The sequence below is a fragment of the Typopeltis vanoorti genome, chromosome 10, assembly GCF_054136105.1.
Source record: "Typopeltis vanoorti isolate ZY-2024b chromosome 10, IOZ_Tvanoo_1.0, whole genome shotgun sequence".
In the NCBI taxonomy this organism is placed as follows: domain Eukaryota; kingdom Metazoa; phylum Arthropoda; class Arachnida; order Uropygi; family Thelyphonidae; genus Typopeltis; species Typopeltis vanoorti.
Window position 1 is genome coordinate 47,338,341 of NC_143558.1, and position 24,683 is coordinate 47,363,023.

Sequence of the window (24,683 nt, forward strand, 5' to 3'; positions counted from 1 at the left end):
TGTGTGTGTGTGTGTGTGTGTGTGTGTGTGTGTGTGTGTGTGTGTGTCGTCGCCTATATTTCCATTTGGAAATGGAAATATAGTAGTGTGTTTCAGCACAATAACTAGCTTTCTGTTACTTTTAAAGGAATTTATTAATTTTTGAGCACTAGATTTACTTGATTCAATAGGAATTTGGCAGTCCATGGAGTTCATATCCATTTGTCGCTTTAGATGGACAAATGTTCCCTAGTGGAAGGATAAAATGATAATAATTATTATTATCGTTTTATCATATTATTATTTATGTCTTTTTACTTTAACGGTGCTTATGTTTAACATTGGAGGGGGCACTACACATTTGTAGTTCCCTTAAATGCTTTATTGAAATCTTTAATCTCCTTCCTGCCATCTGCGCAAAATCCCCACATAGCATGGTATGCTCCATAGGAGTTATATTACTGGTTTGGAAACTTATGCCATATTTAAGCAGGAAGTATTCATAATAATAATAATTAAAATGGAGAAGAAGAAAGCAAAAGTGTAGAAGATACTATCTACAGAAGATAATAAAATATAAAATAACAAGATAAGCAAATAAGAAAATAATAATAATAACTGAGAAAGCAGCTGAGTGTCCAACCTTTCAAATAAAAATAATAAACACGGTAATTTACCCTTTTCACCCTTGTGGTAAGTAAGTAGAATGTGATGCACTAAATGTAATTAATCTCATCGGATTTCGAGTTATTCATCCGAACATATTTTAATATTCAATCAAACGTCAATATTTTTTTTTATTCTTTATATATTTAAGCTTTTGGTGTTGTTTAATTATCTTATGGTAGCTTGCAAACCAACACTCTATACAAGGAAATTTTAAAAAGCGGAAGTTAATATTCAGGCTTGTAACACGAAGTGGTCAAATTGACATGTTATCTCTTTTCAAAAGAAGTCAGCTGGTTCTTAATCATTATAGTAATGCTACTATATTGGGTCATAATATAAACAAATGTCATTAATTGTTTTAAAGTATTTTTACGTCTGTAAATGTTAACCAGTGAACAATTATTGGTTATGCAATAATCTGTTTCTTGTTCCCGTTCTTCATAATTGCTTATAACCTTCTCTTCATAGTTTCCCACATCATGGGCTGCATCTGTTCGTTCTTCAGAGCTTTAACCGGTTATCATGGAAGTCACTTAACACCAAAACAGCTGGAACGTCAGAGGCAACAGAGAGCGAGAAAGCCATCTAATCAGCCACCACGAGAGTCCCATCCCGTGATCACACCCGAGATGGAAGGCGAAAGACCTGGATTTCCTTCGTCACCAGTGAGACCAAAAGCTCCATCAGAAGAAGACAGACTTTTAGCTTTCTCCCCACAAAGACATCCAAGTGTGAATTCGCAGAAACACGTCAGCTTCCACAAATCCTAGTAGATCCGTGTAACGTGTATTAAAAAAATGATTCGTCGGTGTTTTACTATGTAATATAGGCCTTTCTATGCACATTTGTCGCGAATGTAGTTATCAACTCGTATGCTGTATACAAAAAATATCCATTGGAAATATTTAGTTCAAATTAATCGTGATGCAGTTCATATGAACTAAATATGATACCCCTAATTCTTAAGTATTTTCCTTAAAAATCTACTTGCCTAGCTATCCCAAAATACTTACAAAGCCTTCAGAAAATTTAGCCTATTATGACTACAACGCTCCTAGTTGCACTCCGTTTTGTTTGTTTTTAAGTTTATGTGACGTAGAACAACTATTTTGAATGTAACAATAATCGAATGTTACTGTATAAGTAATCCAATATTCATTAAACTTGATCACTTTTACGTTCTTAAACAGGAGAATGCAAAATTTTTATCATGGTGTGGAGGAATCTGATACGAAGTTTAAAGTTTAAAGCTAGAAATTCATGTGTAAAACATACGAAAATAAACCGATTTTTATAACTTAATTATCATAGATGCGGTGTTGACGAATATTTGAAAGCCAGTATAACGCAAGTATTGTGTTATTATTTTAGTATGACTGGTGTATGTGTTTTGAAAACAAACTTTGTTTGATGTCATCGTCTGCAGGAATTTATACTGGAAATAGGCTGGTAAATTTTTGTAGGTTTCAGCTTATTTGCATTGCGCAGACAGAAAGCGTAGATGTTTGAAAGAGGCCATAATAGGGTAGATGGTCATATGACTTTCCTGCGCGAGGTTCTACTTTAATCGTTAAAATTTTGCTGAAGTAATTTTTTCTGTGGATGATTTGGTTGTCAACTAATTTGTCTGTGTGCAGAAGGCAGTTCGATTTTGTGGCTTAGTATTTTTAATGTGCTTCTGATCATTTTGGAGGCTATATTGCAAATGGGTTGACATAATGCCATATTTTTAAGGTATCGTTACTTTTTTTTTACGGCTAACATTGTAATACTATTTACGTACTACTTAATTTTTACTGTTTTCCTGTTTTGTTATTTTCGTGGAAATATCTTCATTACATGGAAAAGCAGAATTATTTTTCTCCGACAATTTTTGTCTTTGATTTTAAGTTTGTCATTTCATGGCGTGAGAGTGAGGCGTACAAGAAAGTTATTTATTATTATATTATTTTATTTACAAAAAAGAAAAAAGAAAATATTTTATGGTTTATATAATTAAGAACATGTTGAAACTAAGCTTATATGATTAATAAATAATAAAAAAATAAATACTTAATTAATTATACCAATTATACTTAATTAATTATCAAATATATACTTAATTATATATTATGTATAATATATAATTAATTAAACTTAATTAATTATATATATATATATATATATATATATATATATATATATATATAATAATTAGAATATCTCTTCTTTACAGTAGCTTTGTCTTTATTTATGTAGATTTACCCATGTATTCTATATTGATGGGTATCGTAAACCTCTCAAAAGGCAAATAGCAAATTTGAACTATTGATCTAAATGTGTCGGGTTCCATTTCCTGTATGGATGTATATTTTACTGGCCTGCTTCGGTTGAGTGGATTGAGTCTATGCTCTCCAGCCTACAATATGTTGGCTAAAATCCCACTGTCTCAATGGCAGTTGCAAAAGTCTTTTGGGTAGTAGATGATTTCCATCATCCCATGTGAGGCTACTAAGCCAGTGGATCTCAAACGTTTTCAGACTGTGGCACACTTGGCAATGTAAATTTGTGTCGCGTCACACCTGTGTTATTAATGCCGAACTGTCGTGTAATTAATAGTACATTTATAGTATTTTACTGTCCTTTAACTGGCTGGTATTTGACGATAGAGGACTTTGTTCCCAGATCAGTTTTTCTAGCATGTCCCATACATTCTCAGTGGGCTCAGATGCGAGCTTTGTGGTAACCAAGGAAGATGGTGGAATCGCTGAACCAGTGCTGAACAATTTTTACACGATGGACAGTAGCATTGTCGCCCATGAAACAACTGTCATCGGCTGAATAAAAAGTCAACATTGCAGGATGGACTTGATCAGCAACAATGTTCAGATATTTCTTGGAGGACACCTAATATTGCTGGAAAGACGAACTTTCGAGCAGTATCAGGGGATTCCTTCCGTACCAAAAGAACATGCCCGACACCATGATAACTCCTCTAGAACCTTGAGTTGTGTTTACAATGCAAACCGGTTTCATTGCTTCATGAGGCTTCCGCTAAACTTTCTGCTTAACATCGGTAGTACAGAACAAGGTGTACCAAGACTCCTCGAACCACAATTTTTTTCAGTCACGATGTTCCTGACACTATTGCAGACGAACTTTCCGGTTATTCGCAGAAATCCGTGGTTTCCGTATATTCATGTGACTGCCAGTACCAATTCTCTTCAATTCCCTGCGCATAGTTCGGCGAGATCTGAATCGGGAACAGCCTTCATTAAATGCTTTGGTCAACTGCTGTGCACAGGAAGTTCTGTTTGTCCGTGCAAGCCTTCTCAGATGACGGAGGTCTCGTTCCTGACAGACCGTCTTAGGACCACAGTTACGCCTCTTAGACAAGCAACGCAGTTATTTTTCCACTGATTAAACACTCGGGATATCTCACCGTTGGAGAAACCAGTCAACTCTGGTGTTTTCGAAATCGTGGCTTCAGATAGAAAGGCACCCACAATAAGCCCTTTTATCGAACCCCGAAAGATCCTTTGTTTTTCTCCATTGTGATCAGCATTCTTAAATAGTTGCCCGGAACACTTGATGAAGGCACGTGACGAAGTATTTTGCATATACACTGCGTAAGTGACGTTTACATACATCTCCATAAAGGTTTCTAATTCAGCTGTCGGTTATGTGTAGCGTTGTATTATACTAATATATAGTATTAAAGTTAGGGATCACTTTTCTGTCCTCCTTTCTTCCCGACTACCTTTGAAGCATCGACACTCTTGGGCCAGCCATCATTGACGGCTACGGATGGAGATCGAGTGGCCATCGATGCCCCAAAAAAATTAGTAAGGGCTAAAACGGTCTCAGCCACTTCCTTTTCGTTATCGGATTTATTTTATTTATTCAGTAAATCGTATTTAATACTAATAAATTCGTTAGATGTGATAAGAAATTTAAAATATTCTCAGTATATTTCCTGGTTGAGATAGGGATTTATTTGCCCACCAGAAGACGGGCATTTGTGGCTATCTTAGCAGGGAAAATAAAGTTTTGGTATTGGCTAGACTTTACTTCAGGTCGGTTTCTTTAAAGTATTTAGAATTAATCTTAATTAACCTGTGAACTCCTGTTTAAGAATATAAGCATTCTTGGATAATTCAAAAATTATTCCTTGCAACTTGCTCTAAATTTAAATCAAATTTAGTATTGCTTGACGATTTGTTTTCAAATTGGTGATTAAAATATACGTTGCCAGTAAATTATCAGATAACGACAACAGTTCTGCTCAAAATCAAATTAATATAAGAATAGTTTAAATAATATTCGCGGTGATTCGATAGGAATTGCATCAGTGCTTTACAACTAAAATTACATTCATATTCCGTAAATTCTTCTTTAAAATTCATTGTAACATTGGTTTTATATAATTCCATTTCATGCAAGTGACTTGATTTTTTATTTTATTTTTTCCTGATAAGCATATAACTCTTCATTTTGCATTTGTCGGCACTAAATAATCGATATTCGTTGATTTAATGGCTACTGTTTTGTAAGCATGAATTTTTTTAAAACTTTCACATTAAACAAAAATAAATCTAGCTCATCAAATTCGAAAAGATAAAAGATTCAGTAGAGTAATCACCGAAAATCGTTAATAATATGTATTATTCCACACTCAGTACAAGACATTACTTGTCTTATGGTACTCCTATCGGAGATTTTTTAAAACACGCTTAGATATGTCAAATTCCAAACGTTTAGTTTCTGCTTGTAGATTTTAATATGCATTTTTAAATTATAGAAACATTATTTAAAAATGAAAATTAAATAAATCTCAACATTACCCTCTTAAATTTCGCATCTCCCTTTAAAGAAGAATTTATTTTTTTAAGAATTATCAGATAAACTGTGAATAGAATATAACTTGAAAGCCGTTTATTTATGTAAAATGCGCACATACAGTAATTTTGGGTATCATAAGGAGAGTATTTTATCTCGGGAACAGGATCGTATATAAAAACGCTATGAATTTGTGTCCTACCTTGCCGTTTTATACCTCACCCTCATACCGGTTCTTATTTCCCATTTGTTATTCCCAGATCCCGTGGGAGTGCACATGAATTATGAAAGTTATGGAAAACGACTCATATTAGCTTGACCTGTACTGTTTTAAGAAGCAAACTTTGAGAAAGATAAAAACGACTGTTTAAAGAAGCAAGTTTTGTGGATTATAATACCGCTGCAGTAATCTTTTGTTTTTTACTATGTATATTCAAAAGTGTCAGTATTGCAAATAAAGGCTTTTGGAAGTTGCATTTACGTTTCACAATACCTAATAACCTAAGTGGAACCTTGAATGTATGATTATTATTTTATTTTTACTTCCACGGTTAGTAACTGTCGCTACTGGTCACACGCAATGTGTATACAGTATTTCAATCACAAAACAAACACGCACTACATTGTAACTGCATTACGTATACAGTGTATACGTTTTTTGTTGCTTCTGTATTAACCGACCCGCCATCTACTGTTGTGTATGATAATTATATAAAGTCTGTTAAAAAATTGCTACTCTTTTCTGTGATGCTATAAAAAATAGTCTAGATGTATATGTATCAGTCATAAGTGCCAAATATTGATCGACATATTAAACCTTGTCGAATTTGAGAAAGAACAATATAATCCACTGTTATTCCATTATAAATCAAATAACTTTATTTTAAAATAAAGATGAAAGAAGACACGAACATTTAAATGGCCTTTTATTGTTGACATTTAGGACAAATGCTTTCAGCCTTAAGCGGAAATGAGCCATAATTTTGGAAACAGGCTATATTTTAAAGAAAAATCATCACAATCATAAGTTCATTCATATATTACAGATATGAATAGCGAAATATGTACAGAAATATGGATGTAACAACTTCAAGGGGGGAAAAAAATTGCCAGGAACACTTGGATGATTTCTATGTGAAAACATCTCTGTAGAATTTACTTTTTGTGAAATAAATAAATTATATTTTTTAATGTAATTTATTAGCTTTCAATTTCAGGACTGGTAAATACAGTTGATTTGTGGTAACTAAAATATGAGACAGACCAGACCTGTGAATGCAAATTATGAATCTACGTTGTAAATGTTACTATAGAATATCACTGATCGTCGTTGCTATGCCAGGATGGGTGTCATAGCGAGGTCGAACTTCTTTCAGAAACTCGAAGAGGCCCTACAAATTATAATCAGATTAACCAACATTGCAGTCACGATTTAGAATCACTGGTATTTGATTATTTTTCTTCAACAGCGCAGCCCCGGCACTGGTATGGTATAAGGCAGAAGAACGAATGCATGAAAACGAATGCATATATATGACCGTTTGTCCGTTAGGAAAAGGGATAAAAAAAAAAACATTCAGAAGTTCAAATATCTTCCATCAGCCTGATGCCTACTAGACATTCCCCTCTTTCGGCGGTTAATAACATCAAGATGGGAAATAATACCGTGTGCGTTATTCTTGTCGTGTACTGTAACTCCACCTGAGTTTGGCAATCGTCTACATGACACTATCGAAGTTACACACGCTAAGACGCCGTCTTCATTTTACCCGAGTTTCAGAAGTCATTAATATATCTTGCATTGCTGAGTAACCGCTTCCGTGAGATCTTCGGAATGAGCTGGAAGACCGATAATCCGGATAAAGAACTAATAAGCTTTTCTATCTCTGAAAAACGAGTAATGTACGGTCTCAATGGATTACTTGCTAACCCTTCACGCTCCTTTTGGATAGGCACCGTTGATTGCTTCTCCCAATCCGTGGTGAATGATCTTGTCACCATTTCTATCAGTTACTATGGACGAGGCGACGTAAACCAACGACTGTTCGTGGGTTCTGTTCACATTTGTATACAATCAAACCGAAAGTTCCTGCTTGAGATTTATGAATAGTTATGGCACAAGCGCCAGAATGAGGGGGAAAGCGATTTCATTTAGCTAACATTGCTTTATTGTTATTCAAAATACACTGACTGGCTGTATACGGTGTTCAATCGGAATCCGATGGTATATGATCGGGCGCCTCATTTTTTTTCGGGAGAAGACACGCTGATCACTTGGAAGTTTAATACAAAGTCGTTAAACGATAGACATGCGTTCTTCAAATTAAATGCTTGCCAGTTGATGGAAAACTCCATTCGCTAATCCATCAGAAAGGTGATGAGATAAGATTTGCCAACAACTAGGAAGTTTGACGCCAGTGTCTAAAACAAGCATTTTATGTAGTTTCTGTCTTTGCTTCTTGCTCTGTTTTTGCACCAGATGATTATGTCTTGCGCGTTGAGTTCTTATAACCATTTGCAGAATGATCCCTAAAGAAGTCTTACATCAATGGAAAAAAAACCTATCAGCTTTTTTGAGTCACGAAACGCGATTCAATCAGTTCTCATTTCCCATCCTCTTCGGCGTACAGCCATTTAACCGATCCTTGTAAGCATTTTACCATATCAGTGTAAAATAATGTTTTATTTTTTGTTCACAATCACAAAACTACGTTTTTCTCACCCAGAATGACGAAAGAAAAGCAATACACTTGGAATATTTCAAAACGATGCCGTTTGCACAAAATCAGGCGACCCCCGCTAATCTGTCCGCGCTCATGTAGAACAGAGATTAATATAGCTTTCGCAGCGGAGATATCGTAGTTACTTCCATCACGTGATTTTATTACACACGTGCTACAAACGGGAGAGGGATGAATAACAAAGTTCTACATAGAACATTGTGTGTGTGTGTGTGTGTGTGTGTGTGTGTGTGTGTGTGTGTGTGTGTGTGTGTGTGTGTGTGTGTGTGTGTGTGTGTGTGTGTGTGTGCGTGCGCTAACACACGCATATTTTTCTCAATACTTTCCTCATAACTTCTCTGGATTGCGACAGTGTTTATCTCTGGGAGGGAATCAATAGCTAGAGATGAGGAATTGTCTCCCTTTATTGATTGAGCAGAGCAGCACACCCACAAGAACAGATTACTATAATGAAGTGTGCTTTTCGCTCTCTGATCTTTATCCCCTGTTCATGCAGCAATTATACAGCTAACTCACTGAACAGCTCCTGGATTAAATGTTACATTACGCGTGAGTTCCCTCCCTTCATGGACCATTGTGTGTGATCTCTCAGTCAAGAACAAACGCAGTTGGTATTTTGCTTTTCATTTTATTGAGACAGTTAACATTTTATTGTTATATTTATTTTTCTTGGATGTTTTCACTTAATGCTTTTGTTTTCTTTTTAATTATATTTTATGTCATGTGATGTGCGATGTTTCCGCTGTTTTGTTTATTTATTTTTCCTTGTTTGTTTTCTTATGTGCAGTGTTTTTTTCGTCTACTTAGTGTGGGGATCACGTGGCTGAAGCCAGTGGATGTGGAGACGTGAATGTTAAGCATGCACCTAGTTTTCTGGAATTAGTTATCAGAGAGACACTCTGATAACTAATAACTAGAGCAAGTACCCCATGCTCTATCGTAGAAGTTACTTCCATCAGGAATTTCTTGACACCACCATCTCATCTTGCTTTCCCCCTCTTTTACCTTGCGGTGTCGAGGGTTTTTATTAATCATCGGACCTCAAACCGTTCACAGGATAAGGTGGTCAGCCCTACGCCCCAGTGTAGCCTATGTCTGTAGTGTTGAGTTCTCAAGGGCGGTTTGCCTGCTTTGTGGGATGAAAAACCTCAGGATAAACTTGGGGAAACCCTACTGTCCACACCCAAGACCGGCTAACTTGGCTATGGTTGAGGAAGATTCTTCAGCTCCTCACGTCACCGATGGGAATCGAACCTAGGACACTCCTTACCCAGGCATATGGTTGCGAAGCGCACAGCCACCAGGCTAACTGCGCGAACATTTCTTGACACTCATCTTCCAAATTTATTCTTATGTGTGTGTAAAGATATTTCGCATCAAAATGTATGAAATGAAAGTGAACCACATCGTCCTATTGTGTGCTTGGGCATATATACCTAGTCTTGCCATAAATCTGTTGCAACTTCCGCACACCCTAACGGTGCCCACAGAATTGCGCGAGCTCTGTTCCGTTAGTGGCGCTTTGCGCAGTCAACATTCGCGTGTTTATCAGTAGCGAGAGAGAGTTGTCTAGTTGTACGGCTTAACATGCAGTGGGGAGATTATGAGAGCATGGAGCTCTAATAGCACTTCACAAGGTTGGAATGCAGCCACCTGTTATTTTCGACACGCTAAAAATATTCGGGAACAGTAGGATGTTTGTGTATCGGACTATTAACCGTTATAACGGTAGGAAAGACATTGACCGCCAAAGAACCGGTCGACCACACTGCGTTAGGACAGAACAGTTTGTGAGCGCTGTGAAGGAAGTCTCCGCCGTAATATCCTGTGAGAACACAGAAAGTGATGTCGCGAAAGACGCACGTTTCGCAGAGAACTATGCACTTGTATTAACTGATGACCTGGTGAGAGCCTATCGTCGTTTTACTGGACACGTCCTAACATCGCAACTTATACGGCAGAAGGTGGTAAAATCAACGGCACTTCTCTGGCGGTACGCGAACAACAGACACAGAGATACCACTTCACAGATGAGAACGTTTTCACCATTGAAGAGTCGTTTAACCGCCAAAAGGATCAGGTATATGCCCCGGATGTTCGCACAGCATGTGCCATAGCACTCAGAATTCAGAGAGTTCATCACTCTGCGTCAGTGATGGTCTCGGGGGGGGGGGGGAGTGACGTATCAGCTGGTATCCAAGTTACATTTCTGCGAGAAAGGGGTCAAAACGTCGGCCAAAGTATATGAAGACACCGTGCCAGAACCTGTGGTATGGCCTCTGAACAACACCCTGTTATATGGTAAGTGCACCATCCAACTGGACTCAGTCCTTTCACACAAAGTGAGGAGAAGAGTGGTTGGAGACGAATGTGCCCGACTACATATCATCTGGAAGTCCTGATCTGAACGTTTGACTTTAAATTGTGTTTGGAGCTTGAGAGAGAGAGAGGGGGGGGGTAGCGTGTAATCAACGACATCCCAAGCTTGAAGGTGGATTTGAGCGTTCAGTGGCAGTGTTTCCGTTGTATATTGAGCGTGCCGCCATCGATATGTGACCTCACAAACTTCAGGCGTGCGTGAGGGCATAAGGAGACATTTCGAACAACGAGTGCTATTATATGCACATACATGTGGTTTGTATTTCCTGAAAGATGTAAAATGATTTGCTGATAGTTAAAAGTTTATGCGCTGTTCAAGTATACAGTCTAACCAAAAAAAGACTGTTTAGCCAAGTGCAAATGCCCAGTCTGAGGGCTACAGACAGCACTGCTGTCATCAGCAGACCCATCACAATTTTAACATGAAACGGAGGAATAGCAAAAAGAGATGAAGACTTGGAGAAAATGCTAAATCAGTTGATATAACCTGGAACAGTGGTTGTTGTTTTTTTGAGTTTAGGGGACGAAATCAGTTGAAAAAACCTGGAACAGTGGTTGTTATTTTTTTGAGTTTAGGGGACGAAAAACCTAAGATTTCGGAAGAAAAAAAAAACCCTCATGCCTGTGTCCGAGATCGAGCAACCTGGGAAGCGTCAAAGAACGTAGAACACTAGTTATTTCAGACAATAATAAATAATATACTGCACTAGGTTTATGAACTACGAGATCACGGTACTTGTCTACCTCTCTTCAATGGCTGCCTTTTATAATTATCAATAGTCTAGACCCAGCTATCTCTGAATTGGCTAGCAGCAAAGACTGAACTCCCCCCCCCCCTCTCCCATTCGACCCTCAGTCTCCAAAAGTTAGAGGCTAAAACGGTTCAAACTGCTGCCCTATAGTGAATAAAGGACGTTATTGTATTTTTTTTTAACAAACAAAGAGAAAACAAGAATGAATTAAAGTAAATATGCAGTGGACTAAGCAAAAGAAAAAAAGCAGGAACTACACTGATGATATCTAAAGTTTTGGGAAAAAATAATTAGTTGTAAATAATGGGATGAAGGAATAATTGAAGAAAGATTAAAATTCAAAGAAACGTCATTCAATGTTTTTGCTCCAGGATTTGAGGAAATTTACAATTTCAGCAAATAAACTTTCGTGGATGAGAGACATAAAAAACTAATTAACAAAAATAAAAATGAATTGATACTTATATTAGGCGATCTAAATTCAATAGTAGATAATAAATCAATTAAAAACTGCATGGAAAATAAAACGGATCTACATAAATAAGAATAGAGTAAGATTAATTCAGTTTGCTCTGTTTGATAGCAGATCGCATTTTACGAAAATGTGCAAAGGAACTGGTAATGTATCTGACTTGGCTCTTTAATTTACGCGTCTTAGCTGGTAAAGTTCCAAGAAAGAGTAGAAAGTGGACAAAATAATTTCTTTGCATAAGTGCTATAGCTGCAAATTACAGACCAATTATTATATCAGGGGTGGTAATAAAAGTGCTGGAAAAGTTATTCAGGAGCCAGTGGATAAGAATATGGTACTCTGTGAGAAGCATCGTGACTTTGTCAAAGGTCTATCGTGTCTTAGGAATTTACAAACATTTTATAACAGAGTGACAACTGAATTAGATAAAAGGAGTGGCTACACGATGATACTACTGGATTTTGCAAAGGCGTTTGACAGAATACCATATGGAACTCTGTTACGTAAATTGGAACAAATAGGGATGGATATTAAAATGATGATGTGGATACGAGAGTGGCTGATGGACGGATATCAAAACGTAATATATATGGAAGAGCAGAATTCAAGAAAACTGTGACTAGTGGTGTGCATTTATATACAGTTTAATTTGCACATAAATGATATGGGAAATAATTGAGGGGAAATATGCTGAAGATGCAAATTTGGATAGGACCATAGTTAATTAAAGCGATGTGGAAAGCTTGCAGGATGATTTAAATGGGCTCTTCGTATGGGCAAAAAACAATGGGTTTCAGTTTAATGTGAAAAATGTAAAATTGTGAACATGTTGGGATAAATACGTAGTTTAGAGCCGTGTATCACATTGATAGCACTGTACACCAGGAAATAGATGAAGCTAGAGATGTATGGGTGGTGGTGGTAGACAGAGAGCTAACGTTTAGAGGACATATTGCTACGGTAGTGCATAGGATTACTTGGATATTGAAGACATACTAAAAAGGCAAGATGAGGAAGTTGTTCTTCCTCTTGATAACGCCACATCTAGATTACTGTGCCTAGGGCTAGTCACCTGTATTCCTTGCAGATTCGAAAGTGGTGGAGAGGATCCAGAGAAGAGTGGCCTGTGGAATGCTTCTTATGAGGATAGATTGAGAAGTTTTGGGGCAAACGTTGATTGATAGGCAAAAGAAAGGAGATATGATACCAACATTTAAGTTACTTAAAGAGTTTAATAGTATTGGTGCAGAAATGCTTCAGCATTTGCCTAGAGGGCATCCCTGGAAGTTGACTAAGAATGTGCTAAGTAAGGATGGGAAGACTAGTTTTTCGCTTAGGGAGTGGTTAATTAATGAATGGGTTGGCAGAGTCAGCTGTGAGTGCGTTGTATGTGAGGGGGTTCAGTTATACGTACGATAAATAGTGTGTGGATAGTCTGAGTGCCCCGCTATGAGTTTTCAGACTATGAAGGTGCCCGTATAGTGATGATGATGATGATGATGATAATAATAAACATTGATTCATAAAGCCTGACAAAGTATTCGATGTAGCTTTAGAAATTATCTGGAGGGGGGCTGAATATCAAGTAGAGTAGGAAGTAAATATTAGGGGTATAGAAGTGTTTTGGGAAATGTTTGAGGAAACAGAAAAGATTACAATCAATACTAGGAAGTACTGGGTTGCTCGTCAAAATATCGACTATTCATCATTAATGTAATATTTCAAGGTCAGATGTACACAAATTCACACGGTGGGAATGCAAAAGAAATAAGGAAAACCTCATTCACTTTGTTATTATTGATAAGTGATATCATCATGTTGGTTTAGTGCACGAGATTTTCAGATTTGAGAAGAATAAAGTTATTATTATTATTTCGGGCGACTCCAGGAGTCCTTAGACTCATCGAGGGAGGCCCTAAACATCATGTCCACACAACTATGCGATTACATTCTCACAGTATCTATCATACCTTGTCTTGAACTCGTTCACCGTCATAGCACCCACAACAGACTCTGGCAGCTTATTCCACTCATTTACCACTCTAAAAGTAAAGAACACAGCTCTAACACCCCTGCTAACCACACACTAGCCCAGCTTCCATAGGTATCCCCTAGTTCTCCCACCACCAGTCCTGATCTCAAAAATATCCTCTGAATTAATCCTATAGAATCCCTTTAGCAATTTGAATGTCTCAATCATATCTCCCCTCCTCCGCCTATCAACTAGCTTCTGCAACCCACAAATCTTCAACCTATTCTCATATGGTTCATTCCATAGACCTGTTATCATCTTAGTCACTCGCCTCTGGATCCTCTCCACCTCCTCCCCATCAAGAAGGAACCGAGGTGACCAAATCTGGGCACAGTAGTCGAGATGAGGTCTTATCAAGGCTCGGTACAGAGGTACAATAACTTGCTTGTCTCTGCTCGTCAAAGTATTTTTCAACAACCAAGTGAGTTGATGAGCTGATTTAGCTACTTTTGCAGTGTTCCCCCTAAACTTCATCTCCCTATCCACCAAGACTCCCAAGTCCCTCGCCTCATCAATCTCTTGGAGTACAGTTCCACGAATGTGGTATACTGCTGCTAATCTTTTCACTCCGAAATGCATAACCTTACATTTTGTCACATTAAATTGACATCCATTCTCCTTAGCCCAGAACTCCAATCTATCTAAGTCATCCTGCAAGACTTTGACATCTTCTGCATTCACTATTGCCTACCCAACTTTCCATCATCGGCGAACAAATGAATTGTTCCACTTAGATCCTTCCCTATATCGTTAATGAACAGATTAAACAGCAGTGGTCCAAGAACAGAACCCTGCAGCACACCACTAGTTACAGGCCGTCTTTTGGACTCTACTCCTGAATAAACTACTCTTTGATATCTCTCCATCAACCAACCACCTATCCACCTCACCAACCCTATATCCATTCCCATATGTTGTAGTTTACGGATTAGTATTCCATGTGGTATCCTCTCAAACGCCTTTGACAGGTCCAACAGTATCACTGTAAACCCATTTCCCATATCCAGTTCAGCCGTCACCTTGTTATAAAACTTGAGCAAGTTACTGAAGCATGATCTACCCTTCACAAAGCCATGCTGTCTCCTGTACAGTATCTCGTTTTCATCAATCCATTCCTGTATTTTTCCCTTGACTACTTTCTCTAAGACCTTGACAACGACTCCTGATATGCTGATCGGTCGGTAATTTGCAACCGTAGTCTTGGATCCTCCTTTGTGCAGTGAAACTATTTTCCCCTCTTTCCACACCTTCGGGACTAAGCCAGACCTGAGACTCAGATTAAACAACATGGTCAATGGCACTGATAATTCTTTAGCCGCTTCACGCAAGACCCGTGCCGATATACCATCCAATCCCACAGATGTGTTCACATTAAGGTTCTGTAATAGACTAGTCACCTCCACTTCATTCATCACTATTCCCGTATAAACTAATGGTTCCTTCATTTTTTCAATGTCACCACCTGGATGATATGCTTTTGCAAAGTGCACGCTCAGTAACTCCACTATATCGACTGATTCAGTGACCTCCTTACCATCGTCATTCCTTAAAATCATTTTACTGTGTACAGTTTTTTTCTTGCTTGCAGCATATTGAAAGAACTGTTTTGGATTCTCTTTTGCTTGCAAAGCTAGTTTCCTTTCATAATCCGCTTTTGCTTTTTTTAACCACACTCGTTACCTTTCTGGCCTGCACTTTATACCGTTCGTGTGCCTGCAGGTCACCCCTTTCTTTAAATTCCCTCCACAGTTGTTTCTTTTTTTGCAGCTCAAGCTTAATGGTGTTATTCATCCATTTAACCCCTACTTGTTTTACTATTCGGACCCTAGGTATACAATCAGCCATTACCTCCTGTAAATGCTCCTTGACCACTTCCCATGCTCTATCGACGTCCAGCCCTTGCAGTTGTACATGCCATGGCACTGATCCAAGCAATCTCCTAAGCTTGTCATACTTGCCAGTACGGTAATTCCACATATACCCTGTCTTAATCGAAAATTCCACACCTTTAGCCACCTCCCAGGTCAAGACCTTATGATCACTCTCACCAATAGGTGGCAACATGGTCATATTCATTACACTCAAATTCTCAGATTCTATTACCAGGTTAAGCACTCTCACACCCCTAGTATTTTCAATTACATGCTGTCTCAGATAGTTATCCCTTAATAATTGAATAAAATCCTTTTCCTTCCTCACATGTGTCCTCTCCTCCTTCCAATCAATGTTACCATAGTTGAAATTCCCCATAATAATTACCCTCCCACTCATTTCATGAATTTCCCTATGCATACTATCTCCACCATCTATTCCATCACCTGGTCTATAGCAGCACCCAACTATATATTTTATTCTGCCAGTCTCAATCTCACACCAAATAGCCTCAAATGAGCTCCTTTCACTATCCTGCGATACAACTTCAATTCTCCTTGGCTGCAGTTCATCAGCTATCATCAATAATACCCCCCCCATTTTATTCTCTCTGTCCCTCCTAAACACACTATAACCTACACATTCTATCCCACTAACTATATCTTCTTCCGTCAGCCATGTTTCACTAATGCCAATAACCTGTGGCCAGGAAGAGCCAATCAAGGCCAAAAATTCTTCCTTCTTGTTCCTAATACTCCTGGCATTAGTATACATGAAATGCAGTGATCCCTTAGTCCCACCCCTATATTGATACGTTATTCTAAATGACCCATTCCCTTTTTTTTGTCCTTAGTGCTGGCTCGGGTACATTATATACATTCTTGCACTCATCTATCTCACTGATGTCTGCATATCCATTTCTCCCCCTCCTTGGTAGTTCTAGTTTCCCTGGTTTTGCACATCCATTTTCACTTCATTCAGCAACACTCTTTCCAGTCTCCGCACACCAAGTCCATTCAAATGCAGGCCATCCATCTTGTATAAGTCCTTTCACCCTTCAAACGCATTCCACACGTCCACGAATTCCACACCACACCGTCTGCATAACCTACGCATAATGTCATTTGCAATTATGGCCCTCCTCCTAAACTCCTCTCTGTCATACCGCGGCAACAAACTAAAAGTTGAATATCATATTGAAAAGAAAAGTCTATAAGAAAGTTCTAGAAAGAACTAAAATCACCCACTTTCAGACATGAAAGGTAGACTTAAATACACAATTATTATTCGCAAAAAAAAATTGGAAAGAGTTTAAAAACAAGAACCAACCATTGGAGACTCATTGGGAATCTCTGATGAAAACATCGATTGATTCCGCCAAAGAGACACATTGGAGAAAAACCAGAACTAACCTCACAGTGGACTCAGGAAGTTAGAGAGTCAATGACAGAGAAGAAAGTATTCGAAAGTGGTCTGCACGTAAGTTAGTATAACTGTAAAAGTAGCTGAACAAAATTGCATGGGGTAGGGTATTTGCGGAACGAAAACATAGGAATGATTTGTCATTCCATTGTATAGTAATTTGGATGCGTTTATTTAATCACTCTTTGAAAAGTTTGGTAAAAAAAAGAAGTTAAACACATTTTTTTTGAAAAAAAAAACACTTTTATTTCTCAACATTTGGTCCAGCGAGTTTCCAATTTTTTCATCCCATCTAAAAAGTAGGATTTGTCAAATTGTGCAAAATAGTCACTGACAGCCTTGTTGACATCCTCGTTCGAAGAAAAGTTTTTCCCACCAAGCCAAATTTTAAGTTTGGGAACAAGAAGTCACACGGGGCCAAGTCCGGAGAATACGGTGGATGTGGAACCAATTCGAACCTCAATTCGTGCAATTTTGCCATTGCGACGGCCGATGTGTGGGAAGGTGAATTGTCTTGATGAAAGAACACTTTTTTGTCCGCCAATTTTGGCCGATTTATCTTCAGTTCTTTTAAACGGTCCAACAATAACGCATAAAAGACTCCTGTTATTGTCTTACTCTTTTCCAAATAGTCTACCATGATAATTCCTTGGGAATCCTAAAGAACAGTGGCCATCAACTTCCTAGCTCACGAAACGGTCTTCGCTTTTTTCGGTGCTCTCTCTCACCGGGCATTGTCCACTGTTTTGACTGCTTCTTGGTCTGTGTGTGTGTGGTGGCGGACCCACGTTTCATCTACAATCATGAATCAAAGCAAAAAATCCTGCGAATTGGGATTAAACATCACCAAACACTGTTGAAATCTTTTCACATGCGTTTTTGATAGACAATCAACAATTGTTGCACCCATCACGCACACAGTTTTTCATATGCAATTTTTCATGCAGGATATTATACACCCGCCGTTCAGTTGAGATGCCTACAATCTTGGCAATCTCACGCACTTTCACTCGGCGGTCTTCCGTAACCAGCATCCATCTGAGGCTGGTTAACTTAGCCTTTGCTGAAAGCACTCTGGTGAACGCTCCTGCTATTCTTGATGCGATCTGAACAGAATTCTTCAAATCAAGGGAATGCTCTTCAGTTCTGTCGAATGTACCATGCCACCAAGAAAAGTCCAGGCTTGTATTATTACAATGTTCCTTCCGTTTCTTTTCGGAATAACCTCTCGAGTGTGCACGAAGTTCGTCTTTAACGTTATTTGAGAAATGAAGGCAATATCCGTTATGTTCATCTTAATCTCAAGTCTTCTCTCAGTATCCTTTCCATGAAAACCTAAAGAGAGAAAAAAGAAATGTCGATTATTCAACCGGATCCTTCGGATAGAGATTACCCATACAGAAGGATACCAGCCCATAAACAGTTAGTGCATCGCTTCCTTCTCTCCTAACGAGCAAATATCTGCAGCACTCGTGTCCCCATCTCACATCCTCAGGATCCAGTAGCTCTGTCTCATATTTCGCCCACCGACCAGGCTTTTCTTTACGCCCATCCCATCACTATGCCCTTGATGAGCTTCTTGTGTGAGGAATGCTCCACATTTCAAATACGCAACACCCTGTGTAGGAATAATGGAGTGCTTCCTCCAATTCTCCTCGCATTCATTACACTCTACAGCAGTGTGTCGCTCAGTTAAAATCCAACACATTCATCGCTCATCATTATAAAATTTGATTAGTGCGCCTATATACATCTTAAAAATAAATGTTAGATTTTAAAAATTTTCGATCTATACATTTTTTATGGCTAACTATTTTAAAAATTCATTCACTAGAATGAAATAATTTAGTTACCGATTTGAAACATTTTACACAGTTATTTTTTAATGGCATATTACACTATTTCCATGTACACTATGTCCCAAATTTACTGCCAAAATTTACGTCGTCTGCTTTACATAGCATTTTGCTGATCATATCTTGTGCAATTGTTTTCCTTACTTTTTTATTTTAAATTATTTTCCTACCCTTTAATCATTAGTGAACAAAAAAGAAAAGTGTGAAAATTATTCGAAAAGTAATCTGATTGGAAGAAAAACTTGAAATAATAAAGAAAAATGAACAAGGCGAGCCCAGGGCAAAGATAGGACAAGAACACAAAAATGGGTGAATCAACTGCTGAATACAAAGAGAAAGGTAAGGCTGCTTCAAGTTCATCATGCATGCATTCGAAATCAAAGTATTATAATGATTGAATTAGAGAGACTTCTTTTGACATGGATCGAAGATTGTAACCAAAAACGGATCCCGCTAAATAAATCAAATGCAAAGTCGAATGAAATTACTGCTAGCAATATGCGAGCCGTTTGGAAGCACATTCTTCCACGTTGCGCAAATAATTTTAGAGGCTTTTCAAATTAATCTAATTAATTAAATCTCATTCTGAAAAATTGGGTGATTCCGACCTGTTAAATTTAGATGCACAACGGGAAGATCCTGAAGAATTAAAAAAAATTCATCATTTACAAGCCCAAAGAGGTTTCACAGAAATAATTTAAAAATAGTTTTCGTACAATCGAAGTTTTTAAGCAGCAATCCTTAGAGACTGACCCTGGTAAAGAGAGAACCAGTAAAATTTGCAGAAGAGGCAATAGGGCCATACCGTCAGTTGTATGAAAAAAAAGAAACAGAATGCCCGCCAAACTACGTTAGCTCAATTCTTTGTTAAGAAGCAGAATAATAATAGTAATAATAATTATTATTATTACGGGCGACTCCAAGGAGTTCTTAGACTCATCGAGGGAGGCCCTAAAAAACTATTCAACATTCACACAGTATCTATCATATTTTGCTTTGAACTCATTCACAGTCATGGCACCCACAACAGACTCTTGCAACTTATTCCACTCATGCACCACTCTCCAAGGAAAAAACCTAGTTCTAACACCCTTGATAACCAAACTATTGCCAACTTTCCATGGATGGCCCCTAGTCCTCCTACCAGTCCTGTTCTCAAAAATATCCTCTGAATTAATCTTATAGGAACACTTCAGAAATTTGATTGTCTCAATCATACACCCCTTTTCCGCCTATCAACCAATTTCTGCAACACATAAATCTTCAACCTGTTCTCATAAGGTTCATTCCATAGACCTGCAATCATCTTGGTCACTCACCTCTGGATCCTCTCCACCTCCTTCGCATCAGGAAGAAACCCTGGCACCCAGATCTGGGCACGGTAGTCAAGATGGGGTCTTATCAAGGCTCGATACAGAGGAACAATAACTCACTTGTCTCTGCCCGTCAAAGTATTCTTCAGTAACCAAGTGATTTGATGAGGTGATTTAGCCACTTTTACAATGTGCCCCCTAAACTTCAACTCCAATGTCGGCCTGTGAAAATTTTAAGTGGGGATGCTACATATACAAAAGAAATTTAAAAAATTTCCTAATCAGTAACGAATTTATTAATAAATAAATTTAAATAGTAAAAATTGCTTTATTAAAAATATTTCATCCTCACCACGAACAAACACCAATAATAAAAGTTTCGTATCAATAGCAATGACAAGCGCAAACGAAAATCGGCGTTAGATCGCAGTGCATTTGTTTCGTGTAACGATAATTGAAAAAATATAATTTTTTTCATATTTTCAACAGTGACACTCGCCATAATTCAGCCTTGTATCTATAATAGATAAATAATTATATGCTATTTTAGCAAAATAAAATAAGATTGACAAAAAATAGTTCACCACGCACAGGCACCAATAATAAACGTTTCATATCTCATAGAAATAACGTGCGTATGGACACTAAAAATACACTGCTGTTTGGGCAGTGTGGGAATGACGTGACGTGTAATGACAAGCGCAACGAATATCAGCGTTAGATCGCAGTGCATTTGTTTCGTAATCTAAAGCGTTAATCGGACAATTCCAATTATTAACTATTCAATCAATGTCAAAACATAAGCTGTAACCTTTAACATGTTGTATTGCATTTATATAATGTAAGCATTATTATTATTTATAAACACGAACAAAATTTAAATTTTTCATTTTTTCCTTAGGGGTGCTGCAGTGCCGCAGTGCTTATGTATGGGCCACGACTGTTCAACTCCCTACCCACCAACACTCCCAAATCATCAGCAAACAAATTAACAGTTCCTCTCAGATCCTTTCCTATATCGTTATTGAACAAATTAAATAGTAGTGGTCCAAGAGCAGAACCCTGTGCCACACCACTAGTCACAGGTCGTCTTTTGGAGTCTACCCCTGAATAAACTACTCTCTGGTATCTCTCCATCAACCACCCTCCTATCCATCTCACCAACCCTATATCCATCCCAATATGCTGCAGTTTACTGATTAGAATTCCATGTGGTATCCGGTCAAAGGCCTTAGCAAGGTCGCAGTATCACTGTATACCCATTATCTTTATCCAGTACAGCCGTCACTGTGTTATAAAACGTAAGCAAGTTAGTGAGGCATGATCTACCCTTCACAAAATCTGTCCCCCATACAGTATCCCATTTTCATCTATCCATTCCTGTATTTTTCTCTTGACTAATTTCTCCAAAACATAATGATCAGCAAATCTTGCAGAAATATGCTGATCGGTCGTAACTTGCAACAGCAGACTTGGAACCTCCTTTATGCAGTGGAACTATTTTCCTCTTTTTCCACTCCCTTGGGACTAACACAGACCCGAGACTCAAATTAAACAAAATGGTCAAAAGGCATTGACAATTCTTTAGCCTCTTCTCGTACGACACGAGCTGGTATACCATTCAATCCCGCAGGTGAATTGACATTGAGGTTTTGTAATAGACTATTCACCTCCACTTCATTCACCACAATTCCTGTATAAGCTGTTGGTTCTTCCATTTCTGCAATGTCACCATCGAGATGATATACTCTTGCAAAGTGCTCACTCAGTAATTCTAATATATCAACTGATTCGTTTACCTTACTACCATCGGCATTCTTTAAAATCAATCTGTCGTATACATTTTTTTTTTTACTTGCAACATATAGAAAAAACTCTTTGGGATTCTCTTTAGCCTGCATGGCTAATGTTCTTTCATAATCCGCTTTTCCTTTTCTTACCAAACTTGTTACCTTTCTGGCCTGGGCATTATATCATTCATGTGCCTACAGGTCACCTTTCTCCTTAAATTCCCTCCACAGTTGTTTCTTTTTTTGCAGCTCAAACTCAATGGTGTTATTCATCCATTTAACCCTTACTTGATTTACTATCCGGATTCTACGTATACAGTCAGCCATTACCTCCTTCAAATGCTCCTTTACCTCTTCCCATGCACTATCAACCTCCAGTCCTTGCAGTTGTACAAGGGTGCCATGGCACTGAACCAAGCATAATTATGATTACTCTCATCAATTGGTGGCAACATGGTCATATTCATTACAGTCAAATTCTCAGATGCAATTACTAGGTCAAGCGCTCTCTCGAACCCCTAGTATATTCATTACATGCTGTCTCAGGTAGTTATCCCTTAATAACTGCATAAAATCCAATTCCTTCCTCCCATGTGTCCTCTCCTCCTTCCAATCAATATTAACATAGTTGAACCCCCCCCCTCATAATAATTACCCTCCTTCCACTCATTGCGTCTATTTGTCTATGCATACTATCTCCACCATCTATTCCATCACCTGGTCTATAGCAGCACCCGACTGTATATTTTGTTCCACTAGTCTCAATCTCACACCAAATAGCCTCAAATGTGCTCTCTTCACTGTCCTGCAGTTCAACTTCAATTCTCCTTGGCTGCAGTTCATCAACTCTCATCAATAACACTCCCCCCCCCCCCAAACAGCAGTCTTGGAACCTATAATAAATAATAAATATAATAAATTTATATTCTGAATATGTTTTATTGTCGTTCAGCTTCAGGGTTTTCCTTTAGCTAAGCCCTGAGATATACACTAATTCTTTTATAAAAAATATTACGGGTCAAATAAGAAATCTGAGGAACGAATTATGCATTTTCCCATAGGTTATTATATTCGATTAGTGCGTTTTCGATTAATGCGCCTGTTTTAAAGAACGCATTAGGCGCATTAATCGAGGGAGATTGCTGCTTAGAGTGTGTATGTATATTTCGAAAGTTGGCATCCCACAATTTCAAGCCACGAGCCGCCACTGCGCTTAATATTACTCATTATTGCTAGTACACAGTCCAACACAATTTTTGCTGACTTTTATATGAGACTTGTTTTTTACTAATTTAGGTGCGCTGATTTCAAATATCAAACCCATTTTTCTCTATCACGTCAGGGTTTTCCTCTATGGCATTTTCTTTTTGCTAATTTGTAAGTTTTTGATATTTTTAAGGAGGTTTTAAGGATATTTTTGATCCTCTAAATACTATTTAGAGGATCAAAAAAATCGATTTTCTAATATTGTTTTCTGAAAGTATGTACTTTTAAAAATCTGTTACTAACTTTTTATCAAGAAATTCGAAAAATTCCCGAAGATATAGCCTATTATTCAAAGCGGTGCGCAGATCAGAATCTGAGCGCTCACCGCTCTCGCTTGTTAGTAAACGAATAAATGCGTAAGAACCTGCAACGGTACGTACTGACGCTTTGAATGCGAGAGAGGCCGATAATTAAATACATAACTACTTAGCAATATTCATTAAAAATTACAAGAATATGTATAAAAAAATAACAATTCTACTTACACATGAGTTTCAGGGAATAAATTTTTGTTTGTAGCAATTTCTGCTGTGTGTTCTGTTTTGGCAATCCCTTTGAATACTCCAATAATAGTCGGCCATCATATGAGAATCCCATCTTCCTTGGTACCGATCTTCCATAGTTTTTAAGTCTTGATGAAATCTTTCGCCTTGTTCATCGCTTACAGCACCTAAATTCTCGGGAAATCTATCAAGATGACTGTATAGGAAATGAAGCTTTATGCTCATGATGCTACCTAGGCGCTGGAAATTTTCAAGCATTGTTTCCACTCGATCTTTATAATTGCACGCTTTTTTGTTTCCAAGAAAATTATTCGCAACCATCGTAAATGAAGTCCAGGCTTCTTTCTCAATTTCGTTCATAGAGTTGATGAAATTTGGGTCTCTCATTAAAGTTCTAATTTGCGGTCCATCAAATACACCGGCTTTAATTTTTTCATAACTAAGTCGTGGAAATTTTTCACATATGTATTGGAAACAGTCACCTTGTAAATCTAAAGCTTTAACATACTGCTTCATAAGACCTAGTTTGATGTGTAGAGGTGGAAAAATAATTTTTTCTCTGTCGATTAAAGGTTGATTTATAACATTCTGTTCTCCAACATTTAAGGATATTCTAAGAGGCCAATGTTTCTGACTCCAGTGTTGGTTTCTAGCTCGACTATCCCAGAAGCATAGAAAACGGAACTTTCTATATCCTCTTTGAAAGCCAAGTAAAAAGTTCACCATTTTAAGATCCATACAGATGATTCAGTTATGGTCTGTATATTTTAATAACTTCAGAACCTTTTCAATGTCCTCATATGTTTCCTTTAAGTGGAC

General features: G+C 37.8%; 1 long non-coding RNA gene across 1 annotated transcript in view; it reads left to right on the forward strand.

Annotated features, from left to right (window-relative positions):
• The window catches only part of LOC150102393 (uncharacterized), a 191,058-nt gene extending 189,108 nt beyond the window's left edge, over positions 1–1,950 (forward strand). Inside the window, exon 4 of the long non-coding RNA XR_016548920.1 lies at positions 1,117–1,950. This is a non-coding gene — a long non-coding RNA (uncharacterized LOC150102393). The remainder of the gene's footprint in view (positions 1–1,116) is intronic.
• The last annotated feature ends 22,733 nt before the right edge of the window (positions 1,951–24,683 follow it).